A 16,448-nucleotide genomic window follows, 5' to 3' on the forward strand; every position below is an offset into this window, starting at 1 on the left:
TTTTATTTTCTTTTTCGTTATGTTTTGTATGCACTTTACTAAGGCTTGTGTTTATTATTGTTTTGTATTCCGTGCCATGAACTGTGCTTATGAATTGTTTATGTGTTCGTTTTATTGCTATGTGCATATGTATGAACGTGTGTGTGTGTTTATGTGTGTGTGAGTGAGTGTCGCTGTTTATTTATTTGTGTTTCTGTCACTTCTTTATTAAAATCACTGCCTTTGCACGCATATTTATATAAAAAGGAATTTACATAATATATAAAAAAAAAAAAGCAAAAACAAAAAAAAAAAAAACCAACTAAATATAAATAAATAACAACAAGTGCAGCAAATTTTTTTACAAGTATCGTTTAATGTTTTCTACTATTTACTACCATAGCTATAAACGTGTCTTTTACGCTTTTGAAAATTTTACGTTTTTGTTTCCGTTTCCTTCACTTCTACAGATTTTAAACTGAGTAGAATATTTTCGAATTCTTAAGTTTGACAGAGTGATTGAAGGCTTCTCCTTTGTTTCGTTAAACGTGAACTTTTCTAAGCAAATTAATTATTAAGAGATTATATTCGGTTTTAGTATAAGTTGGAATAAGTAATAAACTTTTTAATTTTTATATTCAAGCATATTTATAAAATATGAAACCTTGAACTTTATCTACTGATGTGATTTTCGACAGCACGGCGTCAGGTTGCACTATAAAATTAAAATTAAAAAATTTCTTAATATATAAACTGTTTGTTGACAAACATGTGTAACGTGTTAAACAAGAAAAAAAAAGGGAAAACTTAATCGTTTATGTAGAGGCGGGAGATATTGAAATATTAATTTTATCGCCCAAAAGTATGCTTTGCAAATTCCATAAATTCAATAACAATAATTTTTGACCAAGATGAGTCATTAAATTTTTATTCATCACCCATCTATCAGTTATTGAGAGTACGAAAGTGAAAAAAACGATTCTTGCCAATGTAGGGTCATTTAAGTTCATCTAGCGGTTTGCATATTTTAATTAAGAAAATGAAATGATCTTAAGAGAAGTAAAATAACACTAGTATTAACTAATGGATGTACTCTTGAAATAAAACAGATCTTTAAAAAATATTTTAATTATTATGGAAGATTTTCTCACGTTAATAATTATTATGAAAAATGCTCTCACATTAGTATTCGTTGAAATTTTTATTTTCAAACGATAAAGTACTTAGGTTTAAGTTCTATAAAGCTTAAGAGTGCATTAGCATTGTTTGTCAGCAGCGCTATTGTTTACGATTACATATAAATATTGGACATTTTTTCCTTCAATTCTCTTTATGAATTTAGGTTAACGTTTGCAGCTTCTTTGTGTTATAGGATGATCTGAGGAGGTAAATTATTTGGATCATAAGATGTTAGTCGAGTGTCTGCATAATTATGGGTAATAGATGCGTATATATAGGAATTCCAAGCATGCTTTCTCGACTTGTTACTTATTGTTAGATGCTAACTATACAAGGACTAAACTCATCAAGGGGCTATTTCACTGGTGATTTTGAGAAACTCTCGCCAGGTCTCTGCATTATCTTATTGAAATCACATCCGGTTCTGATTTGTTGGCCAGATCTGATTTTATATTAGGTTTACTCTCTGATCTGGTGAATGTTATGCTTAGATTTAAGAAAAAAATATTAACATTAATATGGTACCAATCAACTAAGTAACACATCAATAATTAAAAAAAAAAACATAAATGGTTTGCTATTTTAAGATATTCATATTATAGAAGTTGTTAATTATCAAATATTCATCCATAAGCTTTGATAATACTTATTATCACGCATAAATTTTAATTGATAAATAAATTGAAATCGTCTGCAACAGGTAGACATTAAAACACTATAGATGGACGAATGTGACTAAATCATATTTATATAGTATTCTCGCCTAAGTTAGGGGTATTTCTATACAAACAAAATTTTACATGTTCTCCGTTTGAAGTATAAGAAAACCGTTATAATTTCTTCCTCTATTAATGCTAGTTGATATAAGCAAAGCAAACCTTCAATTGCTCTATTGAATCTATGGCAGACTATTCTTAAGTTTTCTTTTAAATTTTTTTTAAAACATGAAATGAAGATCAAATAAATAATCGAATATAAGACAATTTCAATAAATGATAAAATGTAAAAAAAAGTTATTTTAAAAAAAAAAATCACAATAAAGAAAATAAACAAATAAAAAGAAAATATAGAAAATAAAACGAAAAATAAGAATAAAATAAATAAAAGAAAGTTGTAAACATAATGAGTTAACTTATTTTTCTAAAATTTGTAGTTATTATATAAAGGAAACAAATAAAAAGAAATATGGCTAAAAAGAAACAACCAACAAATTTTTATACGATTTTTTTTATACCAAAGAACAGTTTGTTTTTTTTATATGCGTTCTTACCCAAACCAAATATTTACATATATATATATATATATATATATATATATATATATATAGATTTATATATATATATATACATTAAAATATGTTAAGAAGAAAGTCTAATAGAGTATGATAATCCAAATGAAAAGCTTACTTTTCTAGAAGAGAATAATAAAGAACATTATTTACGCATTATATGCAAATTAGAAGAGAAAAACCCTCGAATAGATTTCAGTTAACTAAAAAAAAAAAAAAAAGAAGAAATTATAAAAATAAGAACTCGCATACAGCAGAATATTGTAATATGAGAAATTCATACTTGGAGTATTATTCACATATACTCTCAAGTGCATTAGCACGCACTTATGTAGTAAAATACACGGCAACTACGCCCTATGCTATAGTACACTACGACATTTGTATGACAAGTTGTGTTTTACACGCTTTTGTAGAGTTCAACACTTTTAGCCACTTTTAACATATTTCCAACTCTTGATGTGATGTACTCTACGTAAAACTAACATAATATGCAACACAACACTTCAAAAAAACAAAAAAAAAAAAAGAAAGGATTTTATGCAATTAAAAAAAAAAAAAAAAAAAAAATAGAAAAAGACAAAAAAAAAAAAACTAAAAAAAGGGAGAATAATATGCACAAGTGTATTGACTTGTACGCATACGTACATGTGAAAGCAAACACACGTTCATAGTTATTACTTGACCTTGTACTATTTTTTATTTATTTTATGAACAAACCCTAGCAGCAGCATTAAAACCGAAAGTAAACATCATTCATTTTCATATCTAATCTCACTCTAGAGGCAGAATATGAAAAATATATTGAAGGATATGTAGAATAAGTAGAACATTTAGTTAATTGAAAAACGAAGTATAAGAAAATGCAACAAAAAATTATAAAAATTGTTATATAGTTAGATAGTGTTGTAAGTGTATTTAAAACTTGACTTAATTTTCCTTTCTTCTTTTTTGTTTTTTTTTTTTAGTTTATTTTGCTTCTTGTGTATTTCAATACTTTCCAATTTCTGAAATAGCAGATAGATTCATTGAGGGAAGAAGTTGAGGCATTTTTTCGAAGAAAGCTCTGCAGTTCTATGATTAATTAAAGTGTTTTGGATTGACTGGAATACATAGTAGTTGAAAGAGCATAGTAGCAGAGGCAGTCCTCAAAAAAAGCGGCTGAAAAGATTTCTTTGCTACATTAATAATAGATGATCAAGTGTCGTTGTTCTGGAAAACCAATAAAGCAACATCATGTTGCGTGTTTTTATCTTCGACTTCCGACCTAAGCTTACATATTTCGGCATTGATGGTTTCAGTAGACTCCCGAAGACCGTAATACCTCATATCCAATTGATCTCATTAAACCCAAAGCATTATTATTATTAATCAATAAGTCATATTTAATAATGCTATTGATGTTAACATATGCTTAATGAAATTAGATTTCTGTTATACCTAAGCTTCTTATTATTACTATATAATTGATTCACTCAAGTAAGATGCAAAAAAAAAAAAGAACGTCTTTTCCCGATTGTCTTCGGCACAACATTGCCAATACCCGATTCGATTTTAAATTAACTGGTAAGCAAACTGACTTTTCAACCTTTCAAATTTTTGTTGCTCTTTTAACAAACACTTTGAAAGGAATCTTCTTAGTTATCCAAGGGTTATCTCCCCCTTGATTTCAAAATCATCACATTCAACTAATTAAATCTGATCTTATATATACGATCTTAGGCAAATTATGCTCCTTGAGGGTTCGCTTTGGTATTTTGACTTCTCTTTCGTAATAAAATGAAAGATGATAGTTTTATTTTTCGAAAAAAACATACATACATTGCCCAATTCACATAATATATAAGTTAACGATGTTTCAATGAAGTGAGTAGCTAAAGTTTACTGCCCATACCTTGAAATAAGTTGAAATTGAAACATTGCATAAAAAAACAAAAACAAAAAAAAAAACGTATTTGATGTCAGTATATCTTACACAAATCGCAATATTAAATACAATACGAAATATATCTAACGTTAACAATAGTTGATACGTAGAAAAAACTTTATGAATATATTTAAGTAATTTAAACTTTGTTAATTTGTACGATTGATTGCTTTTGCATTTCTTAAACTTTGAAAAAGCGAATATTAGAACACGACCAGTCAGACATAGCTTGTGAGGCTTTTCTGCAATCTAACATAAACGTAAGCGGAATATGTACGACTTTACTTGTGAGCATAATGGAATCTTTTCTATTCATACAATGCTAGGGAGTAGGAGTATTTTAATTTTCAAGTCATTTTATAAAATATTCGCGTCAAATTTGGAGAGAGGAAAGAAGCGGATTAAATCTAAGTTTGAGATCTAAAATAAGCGCTTTGAATTTGCAAATTATATTGAATGGATCGAAAGGCCGACAGATTTTAGATTTTAATTAAGTTAAGATTCAAGTATTTACTCTAATTAAACTTTCACCTTACATTCCTAAAGGGGGGACTCCTATGCTTATTTTTGTGCATTACAAATAATTTGCAAACTTTGAACACTTTCTGCGATGGGTATATAAGAGAGTTGAAAATGTTTCATTTATTTACTTACCTTCTATTTAAAAGTAACTCATACGCTATGGCATTTCGATTTAAAATAACTAGAAACATGAACACATTGGACAGAGAAATTTGGCTTGTATTTGTTAAAGATAATTTAAGTTACGTTTTTTTTGTTTACTACTATTAAATTTAATATAACCAAAATACTACGAAAAAAAGAGAGAAAAGAAAACACACTCTAGTTCCATTTATAAGACCTTGTATTGCTAGCTTGTAAAAGAATTGTGTTTATTTCAGTTTAATATTTAGTTACTCCTCTTATGATATTTATCACCGACGGATGAGGGGCATGTTCGCTTTGGCAAAATGTTTGCAACACCCGGAAGTAACTTTTAGAAGCTCTATATACCATATATACTCGGGATCAGCTTCAAATTCTAAACCGATTTAAAAATCTCCAGTTGTCCGTCTATCTGTCTGTGGAAAATGTTATCCTGGTCACAAAGTGGAAGCTCTCCGCAGTCTCAAGATTCTCCAACATAACTTGAGACCACATCTGTTTTCAAAAACAAAAACATAAAATATTGTTTTTTGCCTTTAGTTATAAACCCCAGCAGCGTCTGCACAAAAATGAAATAATTCGGCAAACAAATATTATAACATATTGAAATATCGTTCTTTGGGTCAGAGATCCCACACACCCTACACATTATTAAATAGTGGCAAATGTTATGCGTTTGTCAGCCCCTCTCTACATTTATTTCTTTATGACTGTGGTAAACGTACTCATAGTCGCAAAATGGTACATAGTTTCTTTAGATTAACGGCATCAATTTCCAATTTAATTCTACAAAAATAGGCAGAACAGCCACGCCCACTTATCATTATAGTGTATAAAAATTTGATTATTTTCTTTCTTCTTTGAGTAGCGGTGATGGGCGATTCGGCGAGAGCCCAATATAGCTTTCTTGCTTTTTTTTTATATAATGACTATGAATTAATAAAATCATATAAACGTATACATGCACTTATATTTATAAGCACTTGTACACACATTTTTATACTTAGGCATATATTTAGATAACACTCATATATATATATATATATATATATATATACGTATATATATATATATATATATAAATATATTATAGATCTTATATACGTATAAATGTATATATATATATATATATATCTATATAAGAAAAAAAAAACTTTTTAAATGTTCTAAAGCACTTTAGCTCAAATGATACATAAATAGCTAAAATTTACACAATCATGCATGTAGGTACGAGTATTTAGAGAAGTATATGTGCGTACAGATAGACAACCATATAATCTTATATTATAATAATAAGAATATAATCTACAATTACTTTACGTAATAAGATTATTATCATTGTCTTTTCTTTTATTTAATTTTCGATTTTACTAACAATTTATTGTCATTCGTTGTAAAATTTTATATATATTTCCGTTTATATATATTAAATATTAAATAAACTTATTTCATTAATATCAACCGTTCCGTGATTGCTTTTTGTATAATTTTTGATGGAACGAAGGGTAAGATTTTAAAATTTTAAGAAAAATTATTAGAGGAGAGTCAATCTGAGACCATATCGATCCATTATGAGTGTTCATTATAATACTAAGCAAGGGATTGAAAGTTTCTCTTCTTCTTTTTCTTTTCTATAAACTAAAACCCATTTTCTCTTTGAATGTCATTGCAATACTTTCATTTAATGGACGACAAGCAACAGAAAAGCGAAATCGTTTTGAGTTGGCTAAATTGCTTGCAGTATTTATATTAATAAATAATATTTGGATTTTATTTAACCTATTTAAGAGTTAGAGGTAGTCTAATGATTAAGTATTTTTTATACCCTGCTGTACTTATGACCAGAATACCAGAGTACCAGAGTATATTAAGTTTGTGTGGACGTCTACAATTATATTAAACTTGTCTACACGTCTGTCTGTTTTGTTTTTTTTTTTTTTTCTTTAACCTAAAGGCTATAGTATTTGAGGAATTTTGATAAAATCCGTCAAGCCGTAGTTTGTCTTGGCCCCAACATGAAGGCAGCTGAAAATGGTTTAGATCGGAACACTTTCTCGACTGCTTGCCATATAACGCCTGCAAGGCAGCATAGGACATTTAATAGTGGGCTGTGGCCGACTATAGTAATTTTATTTGCCTTTTTCTTAATTTGTTTTCCCTTTTCTAATCGTAGGAACGCACCAGTATCCACTACAGTTACAAGGAGTATCTGAAAGCTCTTGATTAAGATATCTATATAACCTACTTTCCGACGTCGCTAAGGGTTATTCCTAACAATTGCAGAACCACTATATATATATATTTCCAAAATGGGTCTTTACTAGACTAAATAATTTCAATATGTTTATATTGTTACATTGAATAACCTTTGAATCACAAAGGTTTAAATCATTTACGTTTTTGTTCAACTCTGTTTGAGTTTAAGTTTGTAAGACTGAATGTAACACTGTCATATTTAGGATAGCATAGATTTTACATAGATTTCTTAGGCGATCTATTTACAAGTTCTTGCAGGAATTTGGATGAGTTAAGGTCCGTTAGTATATTTTCATTTGTATCCTGTTCGCGTCTCATCTTGTTATTCGTATTGAACGAGTCAATGAAATTTCAACTTTAAACTTTTAATTCTAGGTGAAACCATTTAACTTAAACGTTTAAAAAAGAAAAAAAAACTTATTTATAAATTAATTATATTTAGCTTTTTTTAAAATTATTTGTTTTTCTTCGCAATCATAATTTACTTTGCACACATGTACGTACCCATGGCACAAAATCAGATACAAGCTAATTGAAAAACAGCACTTACTGCAATGCAGATATATTGACTATAATATAACCACAGAACGTACCAACGGACAGGCTTAGGATTGCTATGTTTTTATTTGTACAAATAAATAAATATATATATATTAGTTTGGGGAAAAAGAAATCTATTATTTTTTCGGTAGATGGCTGCACTGATAGATTTCTCGTAAAGTATCGATCAAACAATTTCATATTTATGCTCGATGGAAAGGTGATATTTCGCAGTAAAAAAAATTCTTTTGCTGTTTTTTGTTTGGTGCATTCAGTTGTGAGTTACAGCGTTTTAGAAATGGAAGTGAACAAAGAGAAAATTCGGTACATTTTACAGTTTTTCTTTGACAAAGGCGAAAATGCAAGCCAGGCGGCTAAAATTGTGAATGGTGTTTATGGTTCCGATACTGTAACAGCCAATTATGTGCAATTTTGGTTTCGTAGATTCCGTTCAGGAATTTTTGATGTAAAAGATGCACCTCGCACAGGTAGGCCGGTCGTCGAAAATGTCGATAAAATCGGAGAAATGATCGAAGTTGACCGGCATGTTAGCAGTCGTAACATCGCCCAGGAGCTAAAAATCGACCATAAAACAGTTTTAAACCATTTAAACAAAGCTGGATTCACAAAGAAGGTCAATGTTTGGGTGCCACACCAATTAACAGAAAAAAAACATGATGGATCGAATTTCCATCTGCGAAGCCTTGGCCAAACGGAATGAGATAGACCCATTTCTTAAACGGATGGTGACTGGAGATGAGAAATGGATCACATACGATAACCCTGTGCGAAAACGATCGTGGTTAAAAAGCGGTGAAGCACCTCAAACGGCCAGGAAGGTTTTGCTATGCCTTTGGTGGGACTGGAAGGAGATTATTTATTATGAGTTGCTTCCATATGGCCAAACGCTAAATTCTGATCTCTACTGTCAACAACTGGACCGTTTGAAGATAGCGATTGACCAGAAACGGCAAGAATTGGCCAACAGGAGAGGTGTCGTGTTCCACCAGGACAACGCTAGGTCACACACATCTACAGTGACTCGCCAGAAACTTTGGGAGCTTGGTTGGGAAGTTTTAATGCATCCGCCATACAGTCCGGACTTGGCACCAAGCGATTACCATCTTTTTCTTGCATTGCAAAATTTCTTTAATGATAAAAAATTGGAATCTAGGGACGATTGTGAAAATCGACTACTAGAGTTTTTTGCAAATAGCGACCAGGTCTCCTATGAGAGAGGCATTTTGAAGTTACCTTTAAAATGGCAACAAATCATACAACAAAACGGTGCATATTTGACCCAAATCAGACAATCCGAAGCATGTTAAATAAAGTACTGAAGTTCATATAAAAATAATGGATTTCTTTTTCCCCAAACTAATATATAAATATATATATTTATATATGTATGTATGAGCTAAGCATTCACGAAGGATAACGTCTGTGGTACAGTTATAGTCTACGTTACCTACTAGCTCATTATATATACTTTACTATTTATTAAAGTAAAAAAAAAGACAAGAAAAGCGCAATATATTAAATATAGTCAAGAAGGTAAAAGGTGTTCCCTCACGCACGTAAAATTTTGTATAGACTTAATAATTGTTTAACTGAAAAACCAAGAAGAAAAAAAGCGGATGAATATTGTGTTCCTGAAAAGTTTTCTTAAATGATAATATTCATCCCCGCTACGAACCGTTGCAGGTCGTAATTTGGAGAAATTATAAACAAATTAAACTAAAAACTGTCTGAAAGTATGATTCAAAAATCTAGTTAGTATCGTTCAGCTTTTTCAAGAAATTGATAAGTAAAGTTGATTAAGTAAATACATACTAATGGGACAGGGTCCACCATTAAATACCCTATATCATTTCATTTAATACATTTATTTACAGAACGATTTTTCAAAATAAGATGTTGTATGTGAAAGGGTCGAACAAGTGGTCCGAACAAAAAAATTTTCAAGAGTGTACGTGCTTGGGCCAAAAATGCCGGTGCAGTTAATGTTATCAAAATATTTTAAATATTACGACCTGTAGATTGAATACAAGAAAAGCGGTGAATAAGAACGCGAATGAACGGACAGATGGACAGATAAGCTTAAAATAACTGAGAAAGTCACTCTGAATAGATTGGTGCAACATAAAATGACTCTGTCTCAATTCTTTCTGGGTATTGCAAACAGCCGCCTATAACTGAATATACTTTTGTATCGTAAGTGGTTTTGTAAGATGGGTTATCGCAATTTAACCTTTAGCTTGAACACAAAAGATCATGACATACAGATCGACCGACAATATTAGATCGATTCGGAAAATGGGCTGATTCAAGTCTGTCTGGATGTTGCATACATCCGCATTGACTTAATATACCCTTGCATCGCATCTTTATACGCGTGGTGTCGGATATAAAGATTGTAACGATACGACAAAAATTATTCGAAAATTCTATCACATTAAAAAAGTCCCACGATACTTCTTATTTTGAAGCCGCAGTTAACAATTCAAAGCAATTGGATGAAAATTGAAGCAGACGGTAAGGCAAGATCGAAAAACGTGATTTCGAATGAAAGCTTTTGTTTTACCTACGCCATACAATTAGTTTATTGGCTTTGAAAGCTTCGGTGGGTATGGCACGATTTTGTTCCACTTTTTTTTATTTCCACGCCAAGTTAACCAGTGCGATGGAAACATTTGTTACGCGATTTTACCATGAGGTTTGAAAAATAGTCTTTTGAAAGAACTTACCATTTCGCACACAAGCCCGCTCCCGCACACCTTTTTTCTTTCATCCATTCATGTGCCCGTTTTAATAAGGATGAAGAGAGTTCGCGAAAACGATCTGTTATAATCTGAAATATCTTAGATGAGTAGAAAAAATATAATCTTAATATTTGATATGAATGATATACCATGCGTGCTAAAAGGGGATGAATGAATTATTATTTACATTGGTGAAAATGTTATCAGCTTGCCTTTTAAATATTCTCCCTACTTAATGGTTTCCATTTAAAATTTCGTTTTTTTTTTTTTTGTTGTTTCTTTTTGTAGAAAATGTTCAAAAATGTTTAGCGTTTCATGAATTTAAAATTCTTCAACATCCTTGAGCTTCGTTAACTTGCGAAAAAACATTGCTGCCATTTCAAGTATACAGACATGACCACACCAACACTGGCACACTTGATGTCATCCAAATTAGCGTAAATGCAAGTGAAGAATAAAAAAAAGAAAAAAAAAAAAAAATCTAATGCATACAGAAAAAGAAAACAAAATTCAACATCCTTTTCGGTTTTGTCATTGAATACATTGCTTCAATGTACGTATGTGTGTCTGTGTATGTGTATGTGTATAGAGGGGGAAGTTAGAGGACATATTGTTTTACAATATAAGTCTTATATATAAAGTCACTTGTGCATACCACTTCACATGTTTGTTTGTCCGTCGTTTTTGCTTTAAGTGTCTTTTGACGGTCAAATTAGGAACGTTTTCTAGAGCTTAGAAGTTCATTTCTTTTCATATAAAACACGAATATGCAGCAACATATGTACACATGTCCCACCAACCATTGTAATGGTTTTTTTATTCTCCTATTTCCTCATATACTTAATATATATATACATATATATATATATTGTGGTGTATTAAATTTGTTAAATGCTTGCTACACTTTAAAAGTTCGCCTGGAGAATTCCATAACAAATACGCATTCTTGACCAGTCTTAATACGATTTCCATTTCCATGGTTGGCTTTCTGCGTCGGTTTTGCTGAGATTACAACTATTATTATTTACTTTGTTTAAAAATCCATCTATTATTTGCAAGCCATAATATTATCTTTATTGCAAGTAAATTATGTCTTTGCAAGAACAATTTCTATTCCTTTCATTGTGGCCTCTTCCCGTTTAGCGCTAAAAAGAAAGTTAACCAATCTAGAAAATAAGCAAATGCTGATGAAACGTATCTTTCAAAAAAAAAAAAAACAAAATGTTTGACAATACTTATTAAGCCATTTTCGAATACTTGATATAAATTAGTACAGAAAAAATTTCGATACCAGTGACGATACCAGTAAGATTCAAAATAATTAACCATTTAAATAGCATTTCAATAGTAGCGTTATTATGTTCTCAATGGCTACGTTGCGTAGCTCTTAATTCGTTTTCAGTCCCCGTTTTGATTCACATCCTGTACGGCAAAGTGAAGAGCCATGTTTTGGTTGGGTGTGTGCGGAATATGTGACCGTTAAAATCGAACTATCGCGCAATCACATGTCGTGATGGGTACCAAAAAAAAATTCCACCCAAACCATATATCAATTTTTTTCTTGTTATATTCCATGTTAGCATTAATTAAAGCTGCATTTAAACATGTTGAAAATGTAAAAGTTGAAAGATGCTTGAAAGTGAAAGAAGAAAGTTTTAAATAAATTGAATGAAATTTTATCAGTGGAAATGTTTCTTCTTCACCTCATGAATTGAATAGGACAGAATTTGTGGCAAGGGTTTAACGTGGGTTCCTGCCTGAAAGGCTTAACCCCACGGTGACCCAAGCCACTTTTAAGCGTACTACGCCCCCTGGCGAGTTAGACAATCCCTACAGAGTAGGGGCCTAAACAGCACCAGAGTCCAGAACAGTTTATTGTGTATGGAACAATAAACCCCACTCTGGTCAATGGCGAGGCCTAGCTGCACTCAATTGAATTGAATAGGACACAATGCAATCACATTGAATTCAAGTAAATCGAATCGAATCGATCTGAAGTAAATTGTATTGAATCGTATAACGGAAGCTGATACAGCCAAGCAATCAGATTAATAAAGTTTGTTCTTAAAAATTTGTTTTCTTCGTTTCAATATATCGGCTACCATTCATCTTGATATGTTTTCTATGATGTTTTTATTGCTTGCAAGCACGAAAAATCGACCAGGAGATAATCAATCAAATCAATTATCATTCCATGAGCTCTTTAAATACTTCGTACAATTTGCCATAGATCTTTTCCAATATATTCGTTAATTCGCTAGATGATATTTTGTTTAAAACAATTTTACAATAAATGCTTACTAAGCAAGCTTTCGAGTCATTTTAAAGATATTGAGCACAATGCTGTCTACTTATAGAAAGAGTTGTGTTGATGTCTTGTAAAATAATCAATTCGGGCGATTATATATAAAATGAATTTGGTTTTTTTTTTTTAAGTGTTTTCAAAACATTATCAAAATGAATCCATCATATCGAAAAGAAAATTCCGAAAAAGTACGCAATACTATTGCGCTTAACATAAATTCTATAATATTCTGACACACGTACAAAATGCGAATAAAAAACCAAGTAGAACAAAAATCGTGTTTATATATCTAATAACGCAGGCTATAAGGCGGCATAAGTAGCTCATAATACATACATGCATATAAACTGCCGTATGTTGTTTTTCATAGTATGCGTCAATAGGGAAATAATAATAAAGCGACAGACAGAATAAAAAAAATATAAAAAAAATACAGCACAGAGACAAAAAAAAAAAAAAAAAAAAAACGAAAGAGAAACATAAAAAAACAAAAAAAATAAAAAACACGTTTACTGGTGGATGGATGAAATCGTTTTAATACTTTGAGTGATGATATAGGTGTGTGCATATGTATGTTTAAAAGAATTCATATATAAATTGTTTAGTAAAAGCCATTTAAAGTTAGCTGTTGTTCTGGCAATATGCCCATAAGTTTCACTTTCATCACTTTTCAGTGACAGGGAACAATAAGAGAACAATTTTCCGTTCTATGCGATATCAAAATTCGTGTGTTTTTTTATAAAATGCTGATTTTGTAAAAGGGATTTATAACTGTGAACATTTTATATTCAACACAACTATCTAACAATCTAGATAAATCAATTTTGTCGCTATGCATATAAATTTTAGAAGTTCCGATCATAAAGGCCAGAGTAAAGAAAGGAATGAACGGATCTAGCTGTCGCTCTCTGCAAATCAATCGATCGATTTCAAATCCTCATAAATTCCTAAATATGTATTTGTTTTCCCAAGTGGAGACACACACACATACACGCGACGTAAGTATCTTTGAAATGAGGTGAATTTTACAGAAAAGATCTGAAATGAAGAGACACTTGTCGACAACTATGCTCCTCTTTTTCTTCAATAATCTGAATGCAGAAGAATTTCTATATAAAGGAGTTTAATGAGTTTCGAACATCTTCTACTTTTCGATATCTTGTAAATGTTTTCTCTATTAAATTAGGTAAATAACTAAGAGTGAATAAGCATTTATTTATTTTCAAATTTCAAATCAGCTACAAATCGCATTTCCTAAATAATTTATGTACAAATATCTTTGATTCAAGTTGTTTCCTTCAAAAATATATTTCTCAAATGACAATCTGTCTTTTATGTAAGCTAATAGCCCTTTACACCTACTACGAGAGATTTTCAGCATTTACAGTAGAGTCAAATAGATTTTATATAATTGATATAAATTATATAGTTTAACTACGAATACGCTATGAAGGCATTCATACTGCATAGCGCCAGTTGCAAGTAATCATCAAGCGTCATAACATCTGAGAAAACTTCAGGTTAGAAATAGACGACAGTTCACATTTTAAGAAAAATCAGATCTATCCGTCCCGCCTATGCAAAGTGCGCTAAATTCAGATAGAGTAAGAAAAAATACTATGGTGGGTCAAAGCCCATTATTAAACATCATAGCCACTCTACAATTATTTATACAACGACTTTTCAAAATAAAGTGTTGTAAGGGAAACGATCGAATGAGTTGTCCGATTCGAACCATTTTCAATAGTACTCCTTCACGGGCCGAAAAACATGTCAGTATATCATATGTAATCTCAAAAATGGCGACCTGTAAATTGAGGAAACGAAAACGAGACGAACAGACAAGCTTATATCGAGTGTATATAACAATGAAGGCTACTTACTGGTTTTGTTCAGGGTAAAAATTAAAATTGAATTTTCAATAAATCTCATCATCTCATCAAGTCTTTAGAAACTGAAAAACTCAAATTATACCAAAAAAATTTAAAGTAATTTTCATCGATAACGTTTTATCTATAGATAATAGGTATATATTAGATATGTGTGTGTAATGCATATTTATAAGATTGATTCACTTTAAGGCGTGTATAGGTTCGGTCTTTTATTTTAAGATAATTTAAATTTTTGTCAAATTTTTTGAATTTGCGTTCCATTTAGCTGGGAGCTGGGAAATTTAGATCCGACGACGATTTTAAGGATCGACACTTTTCACGTAAGTGAAGGTTAGAATTGACTTGAATGCAATGAAAATGATGAATGATGACTTCTTGCTTTCAATTCCATATAAGCGACTACACAAGGCTTTATTTATTAGCAATCGTGAACTATCTAATAGTGCTCTTAGTAGTATTTACTTATTCTTCGCTCAAATCGTCTCAACTTAGGCTGAAGTACAAAGACGACAAAGTGAAGTTTTATGATTGAAAGTATAAAATTTCAGCTCCTTTTGGAGGTAATGTGCTTTTTTTAATATGCTTGTACGATTACATCATCAATATTCGATGTCCTTTTGGACTAAAAAAAACTTTTATTCATCTTAAGGGTAATTTTAGATATTCACGACTTTCAACCATCAGGTAATAATTAGAAAATAATTTAGTAAGTGTGTGCGTGCGGACCAGTTGATTGAGGAAATTCTTATAATGAATCTAAGCTTATGTTTGAATTCGGTTTTCAGACCTGTCTCTTATGAGTTGCGAATTAAATTTTTGATAATTTTTGAACATGTTGGTAAGCGGATCGTGTTTTTTGTTTTCATTGTAGCCATGTGCAATGAATTGCATTGTAGAGAAAGTAATAGGTGATCTATCAATTATCTATAAACCAATGTCAACGTCTTTTTTGCCCTTTTTGGTGGTCGTGATTGTTGCAATAAAACATGGACAGATAGACGGACGACTTTTACAACGCTTCAGAATCGTACGATAACTAAAAATGGGTACCGAGCGTTACGGACGGATATGCACATTTAATATACCGCCGTCCTTTGGTGGTGGATAAAAAAATATATTATATGTTTTTTAATTAGTTTGCTTTCATATTGTAGAATATGTTTACAAACAACTAACTGCTTCCACCCATATGTGTACGCATATATGTAAAAATCATTTTTTACTTATTTGGTTTTCAGATCAATTCGATTACAACATCGAATATACTCAATTATATGTAACAAACAAAAGGGAACCAAGTATGTAATCGTAAAGATAAACAAATATCGTATACATTATACACATATGTATGTGAACAACCAACAAGTGTCGTCACAATAACGTCAAGCAAAACTTTTAATAAGTATGTGGGCAGGTCAGGTATAGGTGTATGACGATGCAAAATATTGTACAATAAAAAGCATTTGATTTTAAGTAGAGTAAAATAGAAAAAAAAAAAAACAATATATTTCAGTTTGGGGAAAAAGAAATCCATTATTTTTTCGGTAGATGGCTGCACTGATAGATTTCTCAATTTCATATTTATGCTCGATGGAAAGGTGACATTACGCAGTAAAAAAAATTCTTTTGCTGTTTTTTGTTTGGTGCATTCAGT

This window comes from Glossina fuscipes, unplaced genomic scaffold, assembly GCF_014805625.2.
Source record: "Glossina fuscipes isolate IAEA_lab_2018 unplaced genomic scaffold, Yale_Gfus_2 114996, whole genome shotgun sequence".
NCBI lineage: Eukaryota > Metazoa > Arthropoda > Insecta > Diptera > Glossinidae > Glossina > Glossina fuscipes.